Raw genomic sequence first — 20,371 nt, 5'->3', positions numbered from 1 at the left:
GGACAAAGGACAGAGGTTGAGTCAACTTTAATCCATTTTAACTGGGTGCAAATTTAATGTAGTTATTGCCACCACTTGTTATGTGCCACAGGTAGGTAACAGGTGCTGTTAACTACACAAATTAGAGAAGCATCACATGATTTTTCAAAGGGTGCCAATACTTTTGTCCAGCCCATTTTTCAGAGTTTTCTCTTTTGTGTTTTTTCATTGCAAGCAAAATAAATGAAGATATTACTACCAAAGCATTTGTAGTGGCAATAATTTTCTGGGAGAAATTGAGCATTATCTGACTGAAATGCAGGGGTGCCAATACCTTAGGCCAGACATGTATATATTAAAATATGCTTTGGTTGACTTTCATGAATAAATGTGCATCTGGATTCCTTGGCATTTTGTTTGGTGTTATTGGGTTTTCTGGTTGTAGAACCAACAGGGCTCCACGTTCAATAGTAAATGTCTGTTTTTGGAGCTTCACTGACGGGCATAGAGCTTGCTCACCTGGGGTTCGTTGGTTTTCTTTTGAAAATGTGAGTTAATGTGTAAGGCACATCGCATGATTGTAGACGTGCTTCACATTTAAAGTGCTGGTGTTTTGTTCAATAATATTGACTAAACCGTACCTGTTTGTGTGATTTTGCTAAAAGAACAGCTTTTAACTAATAAATGTTAAAACGAAACAAATTAATAAATGTAGGATTTGTCCATTAGTACTAAGTTTCGACTGAGTCAATCAAATAATTAAATGACAAAGGAATGTTTGTAAAAATTTGCGAAATATACTATATACAGTGGGGCAAACAAGTATTGAGTCAACCACCAATTGTGCAAGTTCTCCTACTTGAAAAGATGAGAGAGAGAATGTGGAGAAAAAAAAAAAACAGAATATCACATTGTTTGATTTTTAAAGAATTTATTTCCAAATTAGAGTGGAAAATAAGTATTTGGTCACCTACAAACAAGCAAGATTTCTGGCTGTCAAAGAGGTCTAACTTCTTCTAACGAGGTCTAACTAGGCTCCACTCATTACCTGCATCAGTGGCGCCTGTTTTAAGTCATTATCGGTATAAAAGACACCTCTCCATAACCTCAGTCAGTCACACTCCAAACGCCACTATGGCCAAGACCAAAAAGCTGTCAATGGACACCAGAGACAAAATTGTTGACCTGCACCAGGCTGGGAAGACTGAATCTGCAATAGGTAAAACGCTTGGTGTAAAGAAATTAACTGTGGGAGTAATTATTAGAAAATGCAAGACATACAAGACCAATGATAATTTCCCTCGATCTGGGGCTGCATGCAAGATCTCACCCCGTGGCGTCAAAATGATAACAAGAACGGTGAGCAAAAATCCCAGAACCACACGGGGGGACCTAGTGAATGACCTACAGAGAGCTTGGACCACAGTAACAAAGGCTACTATCAATAACACAATGCGCCGCCAGGGACTCAAATCCTGCAATGCCAGACGTGTCCCCCCAGTACACGTCCAGGCCCATCTGTGGTTCGCTAGAGAGCATTTGGATGATCCAGAAGAAGACCGTGAGAATGTGTTATGGTCAGATGAAACCGAAATAGAACTTATTGGTAGAAACACAGGTTCTATTGTTTGGAGGTGAAAGAATACCGACCAAATACTTATTTTCCACCATGATTTGCAAATAAATTCTTTAAAAATCAAACAATGTGATTTTCAGTTTTTTTCCACATTCTGTCTCTCATGGTTGAGGTTTACCCATGTTGATAATTACAGGCCTCTCTAATATTTTCAAGTGGGAGAACTTGCACAATTAGTGGTTGACTAAATACTTATTTGCCCCACTGTATCTCGTGATTGATACAACATGCTTCTTGTAGATAAATCAAATCATTAACCTAACATTTTTTGTCTTATATTAATCACCCTAAAGAGAAAGAAAGAAACCTAAAGAAAGCAACCCACCTAACCTGAAAACCTTGTTATCAATCTCCTGTTTACTTCTGTTAACTCTCCAGGAGTAATGTCAAAGGAAAATGCTTATTTGATATTGCGAAATGCCTGCGTCTTGAATGCATATTTCTTCAAAACAAATCCAGCATGTTTCAAAGGCTGCGAATCAACTCTATGTTGGCATGTGTGTCTTGTTTACAAAGCTTATGGAAAGATCATTTGATATGAATGTTTCAATTTATTTATATATCTCTCTTTAGATCTATCAATCACTTTCCCAGAAGGCATTGCTCCCTGAGGGATGTTAAAGACTCTGCTGTAGTGTCAGTAATGTGTGTTCAAGTGTACTGTACATCACAGCTGTTCTTGTTCATCATGGATGAAATATGGCACGCTTGGATTAAAACTTCCCCCAGCAAAGTCCAAACTCATACTTTTTTATTATATTGACATTCTTTTCTATAATATTTCCCATTCAGTATGTAGTGTACCCACATCTCCAGCCAGTTAATAAAACGGCACTGCACTTTATTATGAACCACAGTGTGCTGAGAATTTCTGGCCATGGTGCTACAGTATTTCTCCATTCAATACAATCAAATTGTTTTAAAACCAAAGTGCAGGAGTGACAACCCTTTTTGTATAATATATACATGTGAATATCATAGACTTCATAATATCTTTACTGGGCAAATTAATAGGGGGCATATCTCTGTCAAAGCTGACCGAGTGGAAACAGACAAAGAGCTGTGAATAAATGCTTAAATCCCTGAATTCTTTAGATCTCGATTCTTGGTTATAAGGAAAAAAAAAAAAAAAAAGAGCAGTTAGGATTTATTTTACGTAAATATGTTGAATGTGCGGCTAGTTAAGTCACTGTGGTGGGCCCCTTAGTACAACAAAGAGATTTTTGCGTTGAAAATTCTTGTGAATAAATGCTTAAATCCCCGAATTCCTTATAGATATGGAAGTAAAACAGTCTCGACTTTGGTCAAAAGCAAAAAAAAAAAAAAAAAACTGGGCAGTTAGCATTTATTTTACGTAAATATGTTGAATGTGCTGCTAGTCTGTAAGCCACTGTGGCGCCGCCTTATCATCACAAAGAGCTTTTTACATTGAAAATTCTTGTTAATAAATGTTTAAATCCCTAATTCTTTACAGCTATCTACGTAAATGGTCTCGATTCTTGGTTAAAAGCAAAAAAAAAAAAAAAACGGTCAGTTAGCATTTAATTCACGTAAATATGGCGAATTATGACGCCAATGCCATAGCGGTTAATTTCTCCCATTGATTTTTTTTTTTCACAACGTTTCAAAATGCATGCATGGTATGAAAAATATATAATCATTACCTTGAATTCTCGAACAAATCACTCCTGAGACAATCCTTCCTGTTTGTATGCGGTACAGCTTTCGTACTTTTTCAACCTAAATACGGCGTTGTATCGCTGCATGTGTTTGAGAATAACTGCGGCCGACTTGACTGACTGAAGCAGAGTGTAGGAAGGCCCCTACTTGAAGGAGTGGCGCAGTGTCTGGGGAATGTGTCCCGTCAATATCATTATGAGATCTATGTGTATATGTATGTATTTTTATAAAATGTATGATAAATGTGTTCACATCCACATGCACAATATATACCTACTGTAGCAATTACTCCCGCTAGCATTCAGCCATCCCTCTTGGGTAAGAATGCGGAAACACATGGTCTAGTCAAGTAATGGACAGGGCAATCAGATGCTGATCATCTGACTACATTCCCTGTCACAATCAAGGCAGCCTAGCACAACCACTCGAATCATTTGTTCCCCACCATAAACTTAATTTTTTAATCATTTCCAGAGTGATGCATTCCTCCCATTGACTGTGGCAATATGTGGGCAGCTGTGTTGCTCAAAGAGAAGACTAATGCAACATGCCTGCAGATGGCCACTTTGGCGGTTTGAGTGGGACTCTACAGCTGGTGCGTGGTAGTCCATTGTAACTGCAAGACAGACTTAAATCTATCCAAAATTCTAGAGAAAATTTTGTGTAATACTTGAAAGGGATCCACGAGTATAAGGACTTGTAGGCCCTAATTTTCCACGATTGTTCTCTTTTTTTAAAATGTTATTAGAAACACATAAAATACTGCCAGTGATTTAAAAATCAAGAATATATAGTACATGTTTTAACCTACGGAGGGTGCCATGTTTTATGTGCACAATGCACACTGAGGGTAATGACATGGTTGGGTTGTCCTGGGAGAATAGATGTGCTCTATACTAGCGAAGCTAGTATGACGACCGGCATGATTTTATCACATTCTGCTACTGGTCAGATTGTTTACAGAGCTGTGTGATGTGATCCCGACGTTGTACCTGCATCCAATTCTAGCTCTTCAGAAGTGTCTTTAAACCGATCCTAGGTGGGTTGCCAAGATACTGACTTGCTGCCATTTGACAATTTGTATTCTTGATCCCTTCGTTGCTAGCTGCATCCTTTCCTTGTTTTTTTGTTCGTCTTCCTCTCACTGCGGTTTTCCCTCGGGTTTTATTTTTATTGATCCTGACCTACAGCCGTGGACCCTCAGGTTTTATTTTTATTGATCCTGACCTACAGCCATGGACCCTTTTTTTGTCTCCCTTTTTGCGATTGTGTGTGTTTTTGTGTGTTCAATAAGCCCTTGTACGGAATCCCTGTTATTGTTGTCTACTTTGGGGTCCAACCTTGCTTCCGCATTCGCGGACCGTAACAGATTTGATGGGTTTTATCTGAGGACTTGAGTTACTGATTGCAGCTAATAGATTGATAAACAACAGACATACGATCGATGAAGAAAAAATACAATAGTCCTTGTGGTGTCAGTTAATGTTACTAAACAGTGTGGTCTTGAACGCTACCTGCATACAGCGAACATGCTTTAAGTACGAATAACGTATATGACAGTCCGCTTATATCTGAATGTGCAAAATAAGGCATCATTATAATCTGTTGGGCAGAAAATGATACAAATAGCCTGCAATCAAACTAATTTTAATACATTCTTTCATTTGTTTTGGGTGTCGCTTATTTGTCTTATAATTTATTTATGTCGTATTCATGTTGCATATGTATGTTTATTATGTAACTTCTTTACTTAGCACCTTTGGACAGTTAGAGTTTGAATGTAAAAGAGTACTTATTCAATCACCGCCACAAAAGCTTCGGGAGCAACATCTGATAAGGGCGCAAAATCTGAGAACACCAGCAGGACGATCATTAATCTGGACAGCGTTTTTACGTACCAAAAATATGATAGTTGGTGACCCAATTCCGATTGGGTAAGGCAGCACTCTCTGGGTCTCAGAGACGGAGCCCATGAGACGACTCGGTTTTGGCAAACTGCATCAAAGTTTTCATGTGCTGTGATGCATGGGCTATCTGCAAAAATAATCAAATTGCTATGTTTTTAATGTAAATCCTAATCATATGCAAAACACACAACAGCTCTTGATAACAATCTGCATAATTATATTGGAATAAGCTTGATCACATAATAGTTTACGGTGAAGAACTGCAAGCAAAAACTAAGTTCTTGACAACAAACGCTCGCCTACTATGTCACTAGAGTAGGAGAGTGTTTGCTGTTACTGTCACGAGACGAACTTGGCACATGAACACTACCGGTTTCATTTTACTCTCATGTCATCATGTTTTTCCCGTTCATTTTAATTTTGCTGATCGTTTTTTGAAATATCAACAGTGCTATCCTTCTCATTAATGTTCCTCTCGGGTTAAAATTTAAAGGGCAGAACAGATGACATGTTTATGTTGCTGGAGTCATACTCTGAAAGCCCAGCAGCGCAACCCGTTGACGTCACCACCCACAGTGCATTGAGACGTCAACAATAATGGCAACCAAGGAAGAAATACAAAAAATGTTTTAAAAAAAACTTGCGATGAACATGATTTTCAGTTCAACCTCACAAATTAAAATTAAAGTAAATCTTTTAAATTTTTTTTTTTTTTTTTAATCACATTACTTGAAGAACGTATACTTTAGTAGGTCAATATATTATCACTCTTTGGTGACGTTTCAAAAATTAAGAAGATGCACCCTACACACAGGAAGGCAAGAGCTGTGATTAAAAAATATGAAATTGGAAGTCATTTGGTGTCATTTTTGTTGCTGGTACCAGGATTGAATAATCAAAATGTTTAAAGGAAAAAAATACCTTGAAGTCTGTGTTTTGTTCCGAATTAAAAAAAAAAAAAAAAAAAAAAAAAAATATATATATATATATATATATATATATATATATATTACTGTATATACTGTGTATATACAGTGTTGTTAATAACGGCGTTACAATATAACGGCGTTACTAACGGCGTTATTTTCTTTAGTAGCGAGTAAGCTAATGAATTACTTTTCTCACCTTGGCAATGCCGTTACCGTTACTGAGGCGGGAAAGGCGTGCATTACTATGCGTTACGATGTTGGTTGACTGACGCGAGAAAACTCTGAAAAAGACGGACTCAAGGAGACGAGAGAGCAGAGCAGGAGTGGGGAGGAGGCAAGGGAGTTTGACGCCGTTGCAGATGCACTGCTACTACAGTAGGTGGCTCCAATAATACCTGACTGTAGCCGATAGCCTACAAACTACGCCCACGTGATGCTTCGGTAGATATCACATATATACAGAAGTAGATGCAAATGACAGACACGGCGGCATTAGCAACATCTATAATAAAGAACTAGATGCGTTAGTAAATAGTCGCTATCTTAAAGCAGTAGACTTCTCAGGAAGGCTCTGTTTGTAGAGAACCTTCCTAGCGAACCTAAGTAACTTTTTATCTAAAATGCTCCTAAATCGGCAAAACTTAACTTAAATCTATCTTTAAATGATGAAACAGTTTTAAAACTTACACATGTCGAGAATAGACAGAAGGGAACTAATACAATAAGGGGAGCATTTTTAACAACTTTAACGGTTGATTCACAACATTAAATGACTTCCACACATAGCAAAGGTTACTATCTAGTTATCGCAATATCCGCAATACCCCTGTGTCTAGTTAAGTTTAGGGTAAAGAATTGGACTCGGGTCAATTGTCCCAAAAACCCTTTAAACTTCACATTGTGTGACCTGTTTTTTTTTTTTTTTTTTTTTTGAGAAAAAAAAAACATGAAAATTATCATCAGTTACTTTGCCAAGTAACTAATTACTCTTAGCTTTAGGTAACTGAGTTACTAACGCAATTATGGGAGAAGTAATTTGTAACTGTAATTAATTACTTTTTTAAAGTAAGATTAACAACACTGTGTGTATAAACATATATATATATATATATATATATATATATATATATATATATATATATATATGTATAATATAATATAACACCATATACATATATATTTCATCATAGCAAAGGAGGTGTTTATCCTACCAGGGGAAATAAGGGTCAAGTTGAATATATTCAAATCATAATAAACTACTTTGCAGAACTTGCCTACAGTCATTTATTGATGATAAAGTGGCCATTTAAAATGTCATTTCAGATGTCGCATTAGTCAGAGGATGCCATTTCCTCCCTTACAAACACTGTGGTACCAACTGGCCACAGCTTTTCATTTGTCTGGTGTACAGCTGGACTAAATGCATGCTCACTCAAGGTTCAACATGCTGTCAAAACACCTATTTCAAATGAGCGCTTGGAAACTCTGTCACAGATCTGAAAGCAGAAATCCCAGAGGCAGTCCAAAAGTAAGATCACGATAAGAACTGCAAATGAACATAAACGTGATGAAAAAGACCTGCTCACAGCTGGTAGCATTAGATCAAAATATTTATTGTCAAACAAAACCAATTGTCTGATTTTCTCAACAAGCCAGCTGTGCGTCTACATATTAGTTTGAGATCATTTTCTTTGCTTTTTTCCTCTGCAAGATAGCATGCAGTTACCAAATTTGTTTTTGATCCATTCAGATAAGTCAGACAGACACACACCATCAAAATATGCTGTCTGCCAACTTCTGCTCACTAATGTTTTAAATCAAGCCTGTTTTTGGACAAGTTCACCTGATGTTAAATGAGACAATCTTTAAGCACACTCCAATACAATTGTGCCCCTTTTAAGTGTGTGACAGACAGCAATCACCTTGAGATGGAGTCTGAAGATATGGGCCGATAAGATGAGAATGAAGATGCGGGGAGATAAGTCTTTAACAGACAGCAAAAAGATCCAATTAGTACAACGGAGATATTCTTTGCCATTCGGCTGAGTCAGCCGCCATGTTGGCAACCTTTTGTGTTGAGGGAGCAAATGTATTGTTAAAGTATTTAGTGAGGGTTAAAGGCCTACTTGAAAGTGAGGATAAGCTGTACAAAGAATATACTTCGAGGTACAGTGGTACATTGACATACGATCGCTTCGACAAACGATCTTTTCGACATCCGACGTAAAATTTGACTCGCTTTTTTTTTCTACATTTGACAACATGTTCGAAATATGATGGTTTATGACAGCGCCGCAGTTACTTTGTATTCCCGTAAGACTGACGCACACCGGATTTTCTTGTGAGAGAAATCAACATGGGTACCAAGAATGTTAGTGCAGGTGGCAAAAAAAGGAAAAAGGTGAGGCTTACCATGGAAATTATACAAAAATATGAGCATGGTGGGCGCATCCGTGAACTGACTTGACAATACCATATTAGAATGTCTAGAATCTCAACGGTCCTCCTCCGACCTCCATTCGCCAGTCTTCATTAGTGAAGGTTACAATTATTATTGTGGTAACTTCGCTAAAACGTCCCCAGCTTCATCTGGTTTTTAATCATTTATTCAAGAACTTATGCAGCAAAACATGCCTATTGTATGCCACAGCTAGACAAAGTAAAAGTAATAAAGGTTCTCCCTCCCTCACTCTGTCAAGTCAGCCACGCGGTGCGTTCAGGTACACCATGCAAAACACATCAGCCACATTAGAATCCCATTCGTTACTTTATTATAGGTATTATTATTATTATCATAATTACTTAGACAGACAGTTTTTTGCATTGAAATAAGACTGAAAAAGTGGGGGTCGTCTTATATTCGCGGTCTAGACGTTATACCCATTCACGACGCTAGAGGGCCCCAGATATCATTGAAGCGATGTTCTGTCATGACAGATCTCAGCTACTCTCAAGTTTTACCAGTTTGCATTATTTTATCGCAATGTTTTTCCTTATTCAGATTTGTTTCAAGACTATAGTTACAGTTAGACTTCACTTTGATGGTTAATGCAGTTATTGCAATTTTGTTGTTTTATCACAATAGATTGGTTTATTTACATATCAAAAACCAGAAGCCATTCATTTACGAATGTGATTGCACTTTAGTTTACATTTTTAAATGTTCAGATATGAAGATTTGAATGAGGCAAAATAACATGCTTTTTCCCTCAAACATATTGTTATAATCATTTGTTTCAGATGTACTGTAATTATTTTCTGTATAAAAATTAATTTGTTGTTCAAAAAGTCTTTTTTCAAACTTGAGTCTTGAAAAAGAGGGGGTCGTCTTATAATCAGGGCCGTCTTATATTCGGGCCAATACGGTATTTTTATTCATAATTTATTTGTTTTGCTCTGTGTAATTTATTATTTGTAGTAGTACCATCAGCATTTATTAAGGATTTAGTGTAGGTTTTCAGGCTGTGGAACGAATTAATGGGATTATAATGTATTCTTATGGGAAAATCCTGCTCGACATACGACCATTTCGACTTACAAGCAAAGTCCTGGAACGAATTAACTTCGTATGTAGAGGTACCACTGTATGTATATTTTTTTCATCGCCATCACATTACATTATGAAGGCATTAGAAATTCCATAAAGTTACTTAGTGCCAAAATAGAGTCACCCCAAGCTCAATGTGGTACCTTGATGGTCTTTTATTTGAATATACTAATATACTTTATGACTCCCTTGGGGTTACACTTGTGCCACCAGACAGTCCTGTCCTTTCCATGTTAACCAACGTGATCCACATTTTGTTCATTCTATGAAAATTTAAATTAAATTAAATTTGTTAATTTATTTATTTATTTTAATTTTGCGATTCAACAACTATTATACCAGCAAGTATCTCAGTGAATTAAAATGTCATAACATCTGACTAAAGGTTCTTAAGTCAGCTCTGACACCACTGTGTTGTTAGTCAGTTCTCTTTATTCACGTTAACCACCATCTTCTTTGCCTTTTTATATACACTTTTTGTCAGTTTCTATTAATTAAACTGCCAATCAGCCCCTTCCTTGCCCTTGTGTTACTGTACCTTGTGTTTATATCAGACAAAACCTTTCTCTCTGTGTGAATGAGCCGGCAAATTACCTGCGATTTATGTAACATTATTTCTGCCACTTACCAAATAAAAGCCGGATGAATCAAAAAAAAAAAGTTACAAAATGAAAAATCATATATAGCAAGCATAAAGTGTAAAAAACAATACATACTCTAAACAAATATCCATTATCCAAATGCCCTGAATATCGTGACATGAGTGACACACAGTTTAAAATGTGACATTTTTAAAGGATTAATTTCTGGTGGAGATAAGTTTTCTCCTTTGTGGATGTCAGGTGATCGACAGTCAGCACAGTAGAGGTGTGAAATGCTATGAATAAATTCAGCTGCCAATTAGACAGCAATGACACAGCAGCACTATGAAATCTAATTAACTTTGTTGTTTATTGAGATGGATTACCAAACCAAAGCAATTTTCGAGTCTATGATAGTATGAATTTAATTACTTTTGCCTTCTTTCAAAACAAAACAAGCCCAAATATATTGACTCCACAGTTGTATGAACAGGCAAGAGGGCACACAACACTTTGCCTTTTTTGACAAGTAAACCGGGGAAGATTCTTGATAGAAATTGTAATGTAGTAAAATTCGATCATTTCTGTTTATTTATTTTATTTTTTTTAGTAATCAGTGACCTCTCATATGGACTTAAAGGGATCCTCTATTTTTAAGACAAGTAATTCTTAAAAGATAAATGTTAGAATGAGTTATAATAATTTGATATTAAAACCCCCTTTTAATGTTTTTGTTTTAATAAAGTTTGTAAAATTATTTTAAGTGATAGGTCGCCATTCTTTTTACGTCGCAGTGCGTGACGTCACTGGTCTCGTTGCCGAAATTCCAGCGTGTCACTCGTTAGCTTTCCCAACATGTCGTCAGTTCTACCCTTCCTATTTGAACCAGATCTGAAAAGTGAAGAGCCGGACAGCACTGTCGGTCGTTCGCAAGACGAGCTTCAGGGAAAAATGCATGCAGCAAATACCTGATAAGACAAAAGTTGGGCAAAACTGGTGATGCGAGAGAGTCCTGTTGGGAAGTCCGGTTGGGAGCGAGAGTGTATGCTGTCCGGTTTTATTAGCAGATATTCAAGGTAAGCATATTGCGTTTTCAAACTTAACCCAATATAATTATGTAGATTGTTAGCATCCAGAGCTGTCGTGTGCTTTACATACAGTACAGGCCAAAGAGCACACCTTGTGTAATCCATGTCTTGTACATTGTAACGCATGGTAGCTAGGATATGTGTATAAAAGTACCAAATAGGGGAGAAGCTTCCACTTATGCACATTTATTCACAAAAAATAATATTTCCACCTTGACCATTCTTCACTCGGGAGCTCAGCAGTACGCAAACACGCGTTCCCTGATGAACTCCCAACAATGTTGTAAGGTCCACGTCAGAGTCACTGTCGTCACTGTAGCGTGCCATAGTGCTTGAATTATTTAGTATGATTTGGGGAAACCTCCCATGAAGAATAGTCAACAAAAAAGATAGCGATAGTAATCCAAATCTGCGTTTTTTACTCACTCGACGATCCAGGAATTAGACAGATCCCATGGCAATGTCGCAGCCGCGATCAGGCCGTCGATTCCACAAAATAGACTGATCCGAAAAGCCGCTGTGGGACCAACGAATCAAAAAAATGGACAGATCTGAAACCAATATTGCAGACGCGGTGCGACTGTCGGATCCAGAGAATAGACAGATCCCTTACTTGACTGAGGATCCAGGAAAAATGTTCGGGCGGCAGTTGTAACGCGTGCTGGGTAGGATACGTGCATACAGGGACCAAAAAGGGGGAGAGGCTTCCACTTTTGCACATTTATTCACTAAAAATAATAATTCCACCTTGACCACTCACTTCACTCCCCTTGTTTCCATTTGACTGGAAATTGCATCCAAAAGCAGCACATCGTGGCATTTTATTTCGCGAGTTTAGGCAGCAATAAGCAATTGTTAAACACGCTACACATTTGGAAATATATGTATATGTAGTAAATATGATAAAATATTGCCATTGATTTAACATTTTATGTGTTTCTAACAACATATTTTAGTACAAGAGAACAATTGTGGTTTATTAGAGCCTACATGTATTTAAGTTAGAGGATCACTTTAAGAGCTCTGCTGATCTCGTATCTAAGGTAGTAGTTCATCAACGTTCAAATGACGCTGCAAATCTGCGTGAATACAATGCAGTATTTATGCCATGCAGTAGGGGGCAGTGCAGTTCTACAACGCGACAGCCAATACACACACTACTTCGACAACGTCCTCCTTAGTCCAGATTGATGGTGCAGACAACCAAAATTGTTTTTCCATTACTTCGTTTTTGCTTTTAATGGTTCTTTTGGACAGATGGAAAATAGAATTACTTCCTTGTGTTATATTGGACAAAAAAAACATTGAAATCAAAATGTAATGCCACCTGGGAGCCACGCTAATCTAAGTGCAAAAATATCAGTGGAGGTCACTGGAGTTTTTGTTTATTTTTGCATGAGTTATAAATACAATGCTACCTTTGTTTTGACGTTGTATTTTAGAGTTTGTGTTTGTGTGTAAAAGGACGATACCTTGTCATGTTTAATTCATTTATTCATTCAAGATTAGTCCCCGCTGGGACATTCTCCCCGCCTGCCATTAGGCCAAAAAGCGTTAAAAAGACTTTCATCATGTACAAAATAAATGGCACGTCAATCTGTTGTTATATGGTTTGGACTATATATAAAAAAACGATGCTAGAAGTGGGGCTAATCAGCAGAAACTGTATCTGAAAGCACGAATCATAGATGCCAGATGTAACTTAAATGCAATGCGATTAATGCAGTTTGTGGCAGTCACTTTAAATTTCATGAAAAAATCATGCCAATGAACGATAATTGCCATTTGTGTGGTAAAGGTCAGAGATTTGAAGGGAATGGTATCTTCTCTCATACTTACTGTTTGACTGTTTGTATTCGTCTAACACACCCAATATAAAATAAAAAGCATTCATATCATAGTTTAAGAAAAACAAGCAAAATATATTTGATATTATGAACAGTTAGAGTTGAAATGATTAGAACTTGCAGCACCAAGACAAAGTGCAGATAAGGACAGAAAGATACAGGATGCCTTCTGACCACGGAAGCCCAACGCGCCGTCATGCAGCTGAATGAGCAAGACTGATGCTGACAACCAGTTAATAGGCAAGATATCTACAAGCCCACGTCTGCAACACCAAATCCCGCAATCAGCTCCTCAGGACAGTCCACAACAAATAGTGGGACATCCTGTCTTACCACAAGGAACTCCGGATAATGCCCGATATCAAACTGATAACATGACTGATAAGATTCCAAGTGCCCCTTTGACGCTGAGGTGGGCACACCTCCCATGCCGGTTGCCTCAGTAACTGTGACACACGAACTATACAGCCCAAACTGCAATAGATGATTACCCTAAACAACGCCCAAACACAGCCCTCTTCCGGACCACAGTCTGCCTCACCAGAGCCTTTAACCCTTTAACACCTAAGCCTATTTTGGCCGAATTTGCATGCATTTGATGTTGCCTTTATATTTCAAAGAAAAAATTGTTCACAATGGCCAAGTTGGGTCCCTTTTTTAAGGACACCTTGAACTTCATGTCCAAACTGTTGTTTTCTTCACTGACCAATTATAATCCACATTTTGGACCCAAAAAGACAAAAAAATCCCAAAATATTTTTTCAAAATTTGTAATGTTGATGTCCCATTGACAACCAAACATGCTCGACCAAACGTTTTGAAGCTTGATAATATTTCTTCTACTTGTTAGGATAAACATTCAATAGAAAAAAATAAGATTGAATAGTTTTATGTCTGACAATTCAACACAAACAGCAAGTATGGTCATAGGCGCTTTTGGCCTTTACACATTCTATGGTCAAAACGGGTTATATACAGTGCAAAATAGTGAGAAAAAAATATATATATATCATCTAACACAAAAAGGGTTTGGAGGATATCTCTTTGTGAAGTTAGGTATTATACCCATCACCTTATCTAAAGTTATTTACGTACATGCAACCAAGCTTCTCGAACACTCATCTTTATAAAATTTTTTGAAGAAAAATGTATATAACATTGAAAAAAAGTATTTAAAAAAATATTGACAAGTAGTTCAGTTCAATTCAAAATTTTCTGGCATACGACCAAATAAAGTTTTTTTTTTTTTTTTTTTTTTTTTTTTTTGCGAACTCAATAAAGCTTCTGCATGAACAGGTCACGGAGCTGCGTCACATACAACGTCACACAGCCTACTCCGTCCCGTTTGCGCGCTGCTGTCAGCCTGTCACTTCTACTCGTAGAAACGCCGACTCATCCCAGGAAAACAACGGCAAATACGGCTCATCTTCTTCCTTGAGTTAATGAAATAATGCATTAGCTTGTGCTAAATTTAGTTTTAGATTCATTCTGCACGTTTCAAAGTCGCTCGCTCAAACTGGCCGTTGTTTGCTTCAGCATGCCTCCTTTTCCTTAGTTGGCGCCTCGCTCGGAAATGCATTTAATTTTTTTTTTTCAACAAATGTCCACATTCGGTTCGTCCTTCTTGACATCACAACGACTCTTGGGATATGTAGTCTTTTGTGCTTCTTTCGGTTTTGAAAAAGGACAACAAATGATGGAAATATGGAGATAGATACATGGTCCATGCAGCGTTTTAATGCATATTTATGAGTGCAATAAAACTATAAAACTCAAATACAATATCTGCCGTTTTTCTAGGTCGATTGACTTCAAATAAAAACTGGTGTGGACATCAACTTCCGTACTTTCAAATGAGACCAACCAGCGGCACGTGGGTGACGTAATTACAGCGTGACGAAGCTTCAAAGACGACATGGGTAAATGCGTCGCTGCCGACACGTTCGGTGTTAAAGGGTTAAAAGACTGAATGTTTAACTAATTGTAGTAATTTTTCACAGAAATCTTTTGTTGACTTGTGATATGGTGCCCCTGGATCCTTGCCTGGGTCCCTATGTGCTGTATGATTGCTGTAGACTCAGAATAAATTGTCAACTTGTGTTTCGAAGCCTTTTTCCAGCTTTCACAATGGAGTCAGTATAAGGGTTTAAGACTAAGGTGAACACGCAGAGTTTGGCCTTTTTACCTGGTTGTCGGATTTCCGCCAACTCGAGTAATTGGAATTTGTGCTTGCGCGGTTCGGGCTGTTCGGCTGGCGTAATTCCGGCAATCTGTCTGAAATGTCAGATAACTGCAGAGTTACATTGCAGAGTACATTGTGTATTGTCATGTGTACAATACTTGACTCTGAAAGGAGACAAACACTTAAAGTCTGTTAAAAAATCTGCACTTAGGTCTTCCTTTGACTTGATCTGAAAGTAAAAAGTTTGTTTTGGTGTTCTTCGTGCTTCAAACGAGATTTTACATTGTACAACCAATAGCAAATGCCAAAAAAGCATCATCGAGTCCCTTACAGCAGCCTTATCGTCAGATATACAGGAAAAAGAACGAGAACACACAACACCTTCCAAATCCACCAGGTGTGAAAAAAGATTTGCTTCGCTCACTTTCATGACGCATCACAAATCGTGTGCTCTGATTTGTGATAATCCAATTGACACCACAGACGGCCAGACTGACTTGCCATGTAGCTTGTACATGGCAAAAGTCAGGCTGGCTTGCCAGCTAGTTAAAAGAAGCCATGAAAATTCAACGAGTACACCCATGGAGCAAGTGCAACACAATTGTTGCGGATTGCTGTCGCAGTGTCTCAGGGGAAAGTTGCCCGAAAATAGTGCATAGTTCTCTTTAGCTGTTGGTTATGCGTCAGCAAAAATTGTTTCAAAGCTTGGAATTTGCAGTAAAGCAGCACCACCACCCTACCCTATACAATAAAATTAAAATAACTTTTTGTTATATTTGTCAAAATTAGGGACATGGCAGTAGTGCATAACGAATAGACAGAGGCGTCGCGTCCCATTAGGCAAACCAGGCAATTGTCTTGGGCCCCCAGCCAGCAGGGGCCCCCCAAACAGATTAAGCACACGCAGCTTCACTGCACTGTCGCAGCGACAAGTGCGACAGTACCAGTGAAAGCCTTGTGTCTGAGTTCCCTGAAGTGGCCCCTTCATTTGCTCTACACCCCCCCCCCACTTGACTCGGAGTGACAGCGAGCGGCGATTTGGCTTTTTTTAACTGGCGTAAGTCCAACTGTCCCCCTTACCTGCACACGCTCGAAGGGCCCCATGTTGCTTTTTGCCTGGGGCCCCCGGGGACCCTTGCTACGCCTCTGCGAATAGAATCCTGTGCCATAGAATTTTGTGCCATGTTGTCCTTCTAATTTGACAGGATCAAGTACAAGAAACTAGTGTTGTCACAATATCTTAATTTTGACTTCGGTGCAATACCTGTATGAAGTATTTTGATATAAGAATCGAAACTATAGCATTGCAAAAATCTACCAACCTGTTATGACCCTGTGGGTCAATTGTTCTTTTTACTGCTTTTTCCACTGTGTGTGTGCATGAGTTTGGTGGCTAATTGAATGAATTAGGTGCAGGTGCTGCTGATTCAACCACTCCTGATTGGTGACCCCTCATTGGCCAAGGTGTGGACTTCCTGGCCTATTTAAGAAGCCTGCCACCAGCACTCGTCCTCCTCGCCAGCCAGACCAGCATTCAGAAACGCCAGTTCTTGTGTTCGGTTCAGCAGTGATTCCTGTTTCGAATAATCTTTGTACATATTGTAAATAGTTGAGCAGTAATGTAGGAGGGAGATGCCTTTTTGTTTTGCACAGTTTTCTCCTGTTTTTGTTGCTAGGAGGTAGGTAAAGGAAATGTCTTTAATTTGACCTTTTTAGTTTTGTTAGGGAAGACAGGGTTTTCATAGATCGTTTTGTTTGTTATTTTGGCGACTGTCTCCCTCTGAGCCAAATAAAGAAACTGCTCTTGACTTTTTTTCGTTTTCACTGGCTTTTCTGGGTGAGGGTTTGACGGGAGGAGCACACCCCATGTTGCGTCCTGAAACCCCTAGACCGGGGCGTAACATGATTCGGGGGCTCGTCCGGGAGTTGGACCCAGGACCTCTCGCAATTACGAACGCCACCTAAAACAATATTCATCAGCCGTTGGAAAGTAGCTGGTGCATTTCGAAGTCCGAATGGCATGACTGTGTACTGTAAAAAGTGATCAGGGGTGACGAAGGCACTTATTTCCGAAGCACGTTTTGTTATGGTACCTGCCAATAGCCTTTAAGAAGGTCTAATTTGGTCACAAATTTAGCAGAACCTAGCCTATCAACACAGTCATCCATTCGAGGTAATGGGAACGAGTCAGGTTTAGTGATGGCATTAACTTTGCGGTAATCGGTACAGAAACGTGATGTCTGATCAGGTTTTGGTACGAGCAGCGAAGGGGAGCTCCAAGCGCTACAGCTTGGGACGGCGAAACCATGATCAAGAAGATACCCTACTTCTTTCTCCATCATGGCACGTTTTGTCGGATTCACACGATAGGCATGCTGTTTGATTGGCTTATGATCTTCCACATCAATGTCATGTTCCAAGACCTTTGTCTGGGAGGGGATGTCTTGAAACAAGCTCGAATATCTGTGGATGAGATTACATATGTCAGAGCGAGCAGGGTTTGAAAGGTGCGCTAAGTATACCTCCAGATTCATCAAGACCTCAGAGTTTTGAAGGCGTGCACAGGATGTGGAGCTGTTTTTTTTCATTCAGCCCATCAACACTAGGATGGTACAATGGCTGTGCAGCAGACAAAGCAGTAATAGGGGCAGCGGTACTCTTATCACGGTCGATATATGGTTTTAACGTTGATGTGACATACACGAGTCTTTTTCCTGCGATCGGGGGTCTGAAGTACATAATCGGTTTCGCTAAGTTTTCGGTCTATAACATACGGGCCAGAGAATTTTGAGCGCAACGCAGCACCCACGATGGGCAACAACACAAGAACCTGGTCACCAGGCTGAAAAGTTCGCACTACGGCCTTTTTGTCATAACGGATTTTCATGTTGCTTTGGGCAACCTTCATTGAATTACGGGCCAAATCGCATGCATGATTCAGTCGTTCCCAGAAAGAGCTAACATAGTCTAACACATTTTGTTCAGGGTTTGAGTTATCAGAAAGCCATTTTTCACTAAGTAAGCGCAATGGTCCACGTACAGTGTGGCCAAAAACCAAATCGGCTGGACTAAAGCCAAGGGATTCTTGAGGAGTTTCTCGAATGGCAAATAGCAGCAAAGGTAGACCCTCATCCCATTCTCGGTTTGACTCAGTACAGAATTTACAAAGCATACTTTTAAGTGTTTGATGAAACCTTTCTATTGCACCCCGACTCTCGGGATGGTAGGCACTGGAAGCATGATGTTTAATATTGAGCTCTGACATGACTTGAGCAAAGACTTTAGACATGAAATTTGACCCTTGGTCACTTTGAATGCTTTTCGGAAGGCCAAATGTAGAAAAGAACTTTACCAGTGCTTTTACAATGGCGCGGGTTTTCAGAGAGCGCAAGGGGATAGCCTCAGGGAAGCGAGTAGAAGCACACATGATAGTTAAAACATAAATGTTACCGGATTTGGTTCGTGGAAGGGGACCAACACAGTCTACAATAACATGCGAGAAGGGTTCACCAACAACAGGAATTGGCCTAAGGGGTGCAGCAGAAATTACTTGATTAGGTTTACCAGACACTTGACAAGTATGACAGGATTGACAATATTTCACAACATCAGACTTTAGTCCTGGCCAGAAAAAAAAACTGAGGACGCAATTATAGGTTTTTCTAACACCTAAATGGCCAGACATACAATGATCATGGGCCAAACACAGAACTTGGGTACGAAAAGGTTTTGGGACTACAATTTGGCACACAGAGTCATGCGTAAAACCTGAACTAGGCGACCAGAGGCGCATTAGGACCCCATTTTCAAGGTGGTAAGAAACTGATTTTAGGCTTTTGGGATTCTTGATCAAGGCAAAACAATGAGACAAACTACTGTCGCCATTTTGGGCTGCGATTAGCTGATCTTTGTCTACTGATAGTGTCAGATCATCATTAACAGAATGAGACTTAATAGGAACTACTTTTTTACAGGTTGGGGGTGTCTTTGTTGGATTGTTAGAGCACAAAAATGTGTCACTAAGATCCACCAAGTCACCCATTTTTCATGCCTGAGCACGAGTCACAGCACACACAGGAAATAAAGGTAGATCTGCCCCCACCTGATCAGGAACATGCATTTCAGAACACGGATTTTCGATTACCTCGGGAGAAGGGTAGACTTTCCCACCGGCCAAATCATTCCCGAGTATTAAATCAACTCCATCGATCGGGAGCTGGGGTCTAACTGCAATTTTTACTTTGCCTGTTACAAAACAAGATGTCAAATACAGAAAATGCAAAGGTGCACGCACCTCACTCAGTTTTACACCCAACATTAAAATGTGAGCCAGAATAAGACTCAGGTGAAAAAGGGAGAACATCCCCACGAATAATCGATTGCTTTGCCCCAGTATCCCGCAGAATAGTGATAGCGACCGGCTTTGTGTTTTCCAATGTTACTGAACCTTTTGAGACGAATGGTTGAAAATCTGCGTCAACCTGGTGTTTTGGTGTTGCTAGATTCATGCTAGCAGCAGATTTTCTGGTCTGGACTGATGCTATTGAGGATGGTGGTTTGGCAGTTTTAGATTTTCTTTTCAAGATGGGGCAGGAACCAATCAGGTGTCCTCGCTCATGGCAGTAAAAACATTCACAGGTTTCTGTAACTGAAGAAACAGTGACAGGGTTACGGCGATAGGTTTTAGGGGATCGAGGTTTGTCAATGGTAGCTGAATCACGACGGGTTATTGGTGAGGACACATGTTTGTGTGTCAATGCGAATTCATCCGCCAATACTGCGGCTTCAGTCAGGCAGGTGGTTTTCTGCTCATTTAAATAAACGACGATTCTCTCGGGAAGACAGTTCTTAAATTCCTCCATCAATATTAATTCACGCAAATTATCAAAATTGTGTATCTTACTGGCTTGGCACCATCTGTCAAATAAAGCAGTTTTCTCCCTCGTGAACTCTACATAAGTTTGGGTGGCAGTTTTTCCACATTTCCTAAATTTT

Source organism: Corythoichthys intestinalis, chromosome 8 (genome assembly GCF_030265065.1).
Source record: "Corythoichthys intestinalis isolate RoL2023-P3 chromosome 8, ASM3026506v1, whole genome shotgun sequence".
Classification (NCBI taxonomy): domain Eukaryota; kingdom Metazoa; phylum Chordata; class Actinopteri; order Syngnathiformes; family Syngnathidae; genus Corythoichthys; species Corythoichthys intestinalis.
The sequence above is the reverse complement of the archived record's forward strand: the minus strand, read 5'-3'. Positions refer to the sequence as shown.